Genomic DNA, 7866 nt, shown 5'->3' on the forward strand with positions numbered 1-7866 from the left:
TGAATTATAATGTCAGATACTTCCTAGGACTGTAAGCACAGCACAGCAAACAAGCCAGATTTATAAACTGGAAAGACCTGTATATTATATAAGAAATAAATACAAAATCAGAAATTTTTATTAGCATATTACATGGGAATGTAAAATAAAATTAAGAACATCACAGATTCAAAACAACTGCTTATATAGGATAATTATTTCTTTTTTTTTTAAAGGTGCTTATGTAAGTTAACAGGAATATTTACTTTTTTTTCTAATGACACAAGGTATATAAAACCAAATAGAATTCAGCTATCACAACCACAATATGCTGTTCATTCTTACTTACTGGTCCTTCAATATTTTGCTTTCTTTCTAAGACTTAAAATGCAAAATAAGACAAATATGTAAGAGTGTAGCAAATGCCTGGCTGCCAGGATTATCATCTTGAACATAAATTTATTTTCTTCACAGTGTTATTACCAAGCATTCCACATACACAAATTAAAGGTTAGTTGTCTTCAGAAAAATAAAACCAATAAGTGCAAGAACAAAACTTATTTTTGAGGCTGGATGCTGCCTCTATGCTGAGATGCCCTCCTTGTCTGCATTTAGAAGTCTCTCTCACAAGTAACTACCAGCTCCCTAAATGGCAGGAGGAGTAGACGAGATGCAAGCAAGCTGCAGCACATTGATCTGAGAGGAGACAACTATCAAACCTTTTTGCTCCACTCTGACGCAAAAGGACACGTCAGAGTTGATGCTGAAACATGAAGAGAGATGCAAAATCAACTGCACTACTTGGTTACACAGAAAATCAAGTTCCAGGTGCACCTACTTTCTTCCTCCCTCGTTTACACTCTTAAAAAAGAGCTCTATCTCAGTTTTGTCTTCACTGTTTTCCCATGTAACTTTTGCCAACTTCTTTCCCACACACAGAAAACCAGATACTGGCACGGTGGTTTCAGCAAAAAGTAAAAACCACTACACCTACCCACAGCCGCTTCCTTTTTCTTTGCAAAGGATACGGGATTTTTTAAACACTAAAAAAAAAAAAAAAAAAAAAGAAAAGCTTCGACACTGGTTAATTCTACAGCATTTGATACATTTCTTGATTTTAACATGCTTATAAGATAATATCCTTTAAGATACCACAAACACAACCTTTTCATCCCTTTCTGCTACCAGAGGTAATAATTAAAAATGCACAAGCAGTAAAAGTAGTAAAATCCACCATTTTCTTCTTCACTTTTGCCATTGTACTTCTCCATCACAGAATAAACACATAAACTAAGAGTCAAAGGACTCAGACTTTTGCCAAGTTGCATAATACAAGGTAAGTTAAGAACCAAAAGAAAATCCTAAAAAAATAAAAAGGAAAACAAAATTTGTTGCCTTCGCTTCTGGGAACTGAGACTGAGTTTGATGTTTTAATATAACTTATGAATTTCATTTCACGTGTGCTTTGCTTTTAATGGTTCATTAGAGAGTCTTTTCAAGAACCTTCCATTCCCTAGAAGTAGAAATAAGTCTTCCTATGAAACATGTAAAAATTCTGTTGAAGCTGTTTCCCCACAAGAAGAAGAAGAAGAAATATATCAAAATAGAACATTAGCAGCGCATCAAAACAGCAAAACGAGATGGAAGACTGATAACAGAAGCATCTACCCATTAGACATGTCATACACTAACAAAGCCTTCTCAGAAGATCCCATTTCAAAGGTTTGTCTGTTTTAAGGAAACATTTTTACAAGGAGGCGATCAACTTACCCGGATTTTCACAGGAAGATTAAAATAGTAGCACGGAGAAAGAAAAGACTGCTGCAGCTCTTTTAGTGTTTACTTTTAGCTTCTATTTCTAATTTATTTAAGTTCCTGTAATGATGTTTCCACGCTCAACAAAAGGGGGAAATGTCCAAGCCACTAAATGCCTACATGGAGTATCATGGCATACTGTGTGTAAACACACACGCACATACTTGGCACACGCCAAGGTACGACCGCTCCTCATGGTGCAGAGACCTACATTTGTAAGAACCTCAAAATCTTGGGCAGCTACAGAAATAGATAAAGCACTTTTTTTTCTCTACATTTCTTGGGGTTTTAAATGCCTGTGAAAGGTATTGGGCCAGGCACGGCACAGGCTTGCTTCAAAAACCCCAACGTAGAGCTCTCCAGGTGGCCGGACCACCAGGAGAGTAGACTGTGGAGACAGAAAGCTGCTGCGATCTCCCATCCTCCACAGCCTTGAAAAGCTGGCCTGGCCAGAAAGGAAGTATAACTGGGGTGGCTGGGAGTGCACTACGCTAGAATAAATAGTTTCCCTTACTGGGGCTTCTATTGAGTTCATACCATAACAAAGCTGAACCCAACTCATGTGGAATTTACCACCTTGAATAAATTTGACGAACCTAGCCTAGGAAAAGTAGAAAAGCAATGAGGTAGACTGGTGGGAAATATGCATATTTTTTTTTCTTTTCTAGAAATCCCTAATAATTTTCCTTTTCTGCTTCTACACAGAATCATAGAATCACAGAATGGTTTGGGTTGGAAGGGACCTTAAAGAACATCCAGTTCCACCCCCCTGCCATGGGCAGGGACACCTCCCACCAGCCCAGGTTGCTCAAAGCCTCATCCAGCCTGGCCTTGAACCCCTCCAGGGATGGGGCATCCACAGCTTCTCTGGGCAACCTGGGCCACTGCCTCACCCCCCGCACAGTGAAAAATTTCTTCCTAATCTCTAGTCTAAATCTCCCCTCTTTCAGCTTATACCCAGTACCCCTCGTCCTATCACTACACTCCCCTCCCCATCTCTCCTGTAGGCCCCTTCAGGTACTGGTGGGCTGTTATGAAGTCTCCTCGGACCCTTCTCTTCTCCAAGGCTGAACAACCCGAATCCTCTCAGCCTGTCCTCATAGGGGAGGTGCTCCAGCCCTCTGACCAATTTTGTGGCTCTCCATGAAGGATTTGCAGCAGCAGAGATGGGACCTCCAAGACTTCAGGGGAGTTTATGCATCTGAAGACCTCACATAGGGCAAGCAGATACTTCTGTCCTCAGCATAGAGGGATTTATTTGTGTGTGAGTCTCTGCACATGAGGACTGAGGCTCTCCAGCACTGAATGACCAAGTTCGAGGTTACTGGATTCGGCAATTCCTAATTTAGGACATGTGCTGAAGTATCAGACTGCGTGTGTCAGTGAAGGCGAGTATTTGCACATGGAGAAACACACACAGAAACATACTGAGGAGATTCAAAAGAAATCAAAGGAGCTTGGAAGGTGTTCAGCCAACGCATAATGGGAACCTAGAGACTTAATGGATTTAAATTGGAAGAGGGTAGATTTAGATTAGATCTTAAGAAGAATTTTTTCACTGTGCGGGTGGTGAGGCAGTGGCCCAGGGTGCCCAGAGAAGCTGTGGATGCCCCATCCCTGGAGGGGTTCAAGGCCAGGCTGGATGAGGCTCTGAGCAACCTGGGCTAGTGGGAGGTGTCCCTGCCCATGGCAGGGGGTTGGAACTCAATGATCTTGAAGGTCCCTTCCAACCCAAACCATTCTACAATTCTATGATTCTATGACTTGACTCACACGTAGACAACTACTTGCTGACATCTGAACCTGGGTGTCTGTACCAGCAAGTGGATTCCCACTCTGCATTTTTATCTGACCAACCAAGCAGAATATTCACCGCACAGAGAACTACCTAATTCACTGCTACAAATCTAAAACCAGGCAAGGATCCCATAAAATCATAGAGGACAAATCAACTACAAGATATATTTGGACTTGATAATATCTGGGTTCACATCTCCTCAGTATTGTAATAATATAAATTTCTTTTCTGTCAGCTGTTTGGCCGGAATGCGTTTGGAATATGTTGCATATCAATTCTCAGAGATGTTTCCATACTATAAGCAAGTGTCCTCCTAAATATATGAATTATTTGAGACCTGACAGCCAGCTGGTGACAAAGAGAATCAGTTTTAGAGCATTGAGAACAAGAACATCCAGAAAACTTCCAGCAATTCAATACCAGAAGGAGAAGCACTGCAAATCACTAAAAATCAGTAACAACAAACTGGGAGATCAGTCATACAATACACTGAAGTGCTTCAGCTTAGTGTTTTAAAAGGCTGACTCTGAAGTCCCTTGGGTGACAGAAAATTGGGAAACTACAGGCTTCTTTCTGATGAGCATTGGAATGAGCCTGGCATTGCAACAGATGTTCCAAAGAAAAGAAGTTAAGGACAGCACCTTTCCCAAAGTCTCCTCTCTCCATTTTGTTTGCCATGGCCGTCGCTGAACAAATTAGGCAGAAGTAGAGCCTGAAAGGAAAGAGACGACTGGTGCCAAACCAGAAAATTGATTAGACACGCACAGGAGGACACACTGTACGGAGAGTGGAAGAGGAAAAAAAGAACAAAATCCAGGAGGAAGAAATTGCCCAAAGTAAAAGGATGATTGCAATAGGGGAAAGAGGTATAAACAACAAGGTCTCAAAATAATTTCAATTTTATGTTAAGATACATTATATCAGAGAGAGATAACGTGACAGAGTGTTGTTTTGTATACACTGTTCCTTCCTAATACCATCAGTGAACTTAGCAAAGGGACATTAATTTAAAAATTAAATAATCTTGCTTGCATATTGCCTTAGCTTAATGAAAAAGGGAACAATTTACAGCACTGAGTTATGTTAACTAACCAGCACGTTCTACCTGAAAAAGCACTGGAATTTATGTTGCTATTTGTATATTTATCTGCACAGCAGGTAACTTCCACCAAGGCCCATTTAAAAAGAAAAGGTAATTTTAATTACAATAAGAGTTCATAGTTAATATATTTATCTGCTTGGATTAATGAAACAAAATTTACACAGGTTTCATACATCACACTGAACATAGCTCTTTACCAGGATTTAGTGCAAGTACGAGAGACATAAACTCAAACTCCAAGTTGTAGCTGTGTTAGCTTCTTCTTTAAAGTTTAGAAAAATCATGTTTAAGTTACAATAAAAACAAGCATTCAAAACCTACAGCAATTTTAACACAGAAATTACAAAAATTAGGGTTATTTTCCATTTTTTTTCTGCCAAGACCTTCAGTGGCTAAACTTGGAAGAAAACGCTAGCATTCTGCAAGAAGCAATTCTTGGAGATTCAGACTGTCTTGGTACCTCAGTAATCACCCAACGGTGGTTTTAAAAAGCTTGTGTGGCAACTTCTACATAACCTGCCTGCACTTCACACCATCACAGTGCCAGGGCTCTTGAACTCCCACTGCTGGGCACGGGTTAGAGCCCCACCAAGCTACACGGCACAACACCCGCTCTGGGCAGGACCAAGGCAAACTGCACCGTGTGTATTGAGATACAGTTGGAGATCGACACCAGGGAGTCATCTGGCCTGTCAGGAGAAAGGGATCAAATGGGAGAGATCATTTCTCCATTACTTTTGACTTTGGTTTGTGCAGTCCATGTGCTCAACAATCAAGCAAGGTCCCCGCTAACATTGGCAAATACAGCTTCTCCCTAATACAGGGGTGGTGTAAACTTACAAAGAGGTTGCACTAAGCCCATTACAGAAGAGTACTGAAAAATTTAAGTGCCAAATAACATAAAGACAAAGCATATAGATTTTTTTTTTTTTTTACATCCTCACAGGAAGAACAGCTGAAAAAGTAGACTGGATATTTTGAGCATCCAATTTCCTCCAGGGTAGCACTCTTTCTTTCGCTAAGAGCTACAAGGACAAATAATGAGGTCCCCTATTCTTAGGTGCAGTGAGCTACTCCAAGTCACCCTAACCACTTCAGGATGCAACCACACTATTGTAAAACCAAGAAGAGATGAGTAGAATAGCCTCATTCTCTAAGGGGAACAGCCAAGAGCCAAATGTGAATCATGCTGCCTTTCAAAAGAACCTATCTAATCTACACGGTTAGTCTTACGGCCACAATTAATGGAGAATGCAACAGGGCCCACAATTCCCAATTTCAAGCAGCCTCTCCAGAAGACACTGGAAACCATAAAATTTATGTTCATCTAAAACATGTAAATACATGTAAACTGTGGGAGTTGGGAGCGTGCCCAAATCTGGGTACCTCCTGTCTGTGACAAACTACATGGATTTGTTCTATCAGCTGATGCAGAGTTTTACGTTACTGAGCTCCCAAAGATATGTCTCAGAACAACACACACAAAAGACTACATTGCCTATGGCTGACAGAGAGATGTGGATGCATGAAGAATCCCGATCCTTAGTTCCAATCAAAATCCTGCATTTTTAACACCTTTGCCACTGACTGAAAATGGTCCTGCTGGAACTGCTAACCCTGCACTTATCTAAATAAGCATCACTGAGACAAGACTAGAACTTGCTAGGACATATACGGTTGCACAGACTAGGCAGTTTGCAATAGATATTATAGGTAGGTAGATATATCACAGAATCACAGAATGGTTTGGGTTGGAAAGGACCTTAAAGATCATCAAGTTCTAACCCCGCTGCCATGGGCAGGGACACCTCCCACTAGCCCAGGTTGCTCAAAGCCTCATCCAGCCTGGCCTTGAACCCCTCCAGGGATGGGGCATCCACAGCTTCTCTGGGAAACCTGGGCCACTGCCTCACCACCCTCACAGGAAAAAATATAACTGGCTACAGAATATTCAACCAACTGAATAACAGTCATTATGTTATTTGCATATGAAGTTGAGTTAATCAACATTGACTTCCAAATCTCTTCTAGTATTGCTTCTTCTACCAGCTCTTTTCTGTTTGTCTGCCCCATCCTGTCCCATTGCCCCCAGGTACCATTCCTGTATCTCACAATACTTGGAAGGGTCACTGATACCTTCTCTAACTCCTGAAGGGAGACCATCTATTTTCCTTTCTTAGACCTATATTCTGCTAGACAATTAGTTACATTTTCTTGTCTAATTACTGAAGAATGTATCTCACTACCCTGATGATGTGAAAACAAGTGACTCCCTACTCTCTTCCTTCTATGAAGTCAAGAGAAGCTGTAGGAAGTTACTAAAATTAATTACCATCTACTGATTCAGCAAGTGGACATGTCCTATTCACTTGTTTAAATACTATATTAACTCTAAGAATTTGATTACTAAATTATTGAAACTTTACTAAAAAAGAACTCGGCTTAAGGAAATTTTTTTTTTTCCAAAATGTCTATGGCAGTGGGAACGGTAAGCACAGGAAGCAACAGAAACGTCAGATACAAAACGGGCTTTCTTCCAGTATAAAATTAAGCCTTGATGATGTCTGCAAATATTGGAAAAGCATAAACAACAAGAAGAGAAACATTACATAATACCCTTTAATTATTCAAAAGTACACAGTGACAACTAAAGGGCTAAGATTTAGAAAAGAAACATTGAGAGCAAATTAGAAGGAAAACAGCTGAAAACAAGAGCTAAAAGCCTCTGTAACCATCTCAGAAGGAACAGAAATTTCACCGCTGGAAATAATGAAAACTACACTTAACCAAGAACTAGGGGGTCTTGTGATATTAAACAAGTACACAAAAAGAAATCTTGATTGTGTGACTTAAAATCCCTAAAAATAAGATACGATCATGTTCTAAAATGGTATGTCATCTGCAACTAGCAGACGGTTGTTGGAACTGTATCTGGTATCTGAAATAAGCTTCACTGATTCTTATAATTATTGAAAATCTAAAAATAGGAAGAGACTTAATAATTAATAAATATTTTGAGCTTGTGGAAATCATATCAATGCTTATTTAATGGACTTCACTACAGATTCTTCTCAATTACTATGGTGGAAAACAACATCCAAAGGCACCGGTCAAGTTCACTGCCCCACTGAGTTAAGTTCTAAACAAAGCAAGACCTTTGTAAAAGCAAGGT

Source organism: Pterocles gutturalis, unplaced genomic scaffold, assembly GCF_000699245.1.
Source record: "Pterocles gutturalis isolate BGI_N339 unplaced genomic scaffold, ASM69924v1 scaffold5562, whole genome shotgun sequence".
Lineage (NCBI taxonomy): Eukaryota > Metazoa > Chordata > Aves > Pterocliformes > Pteroclidae > Pterocles > Pterocles gutturalis.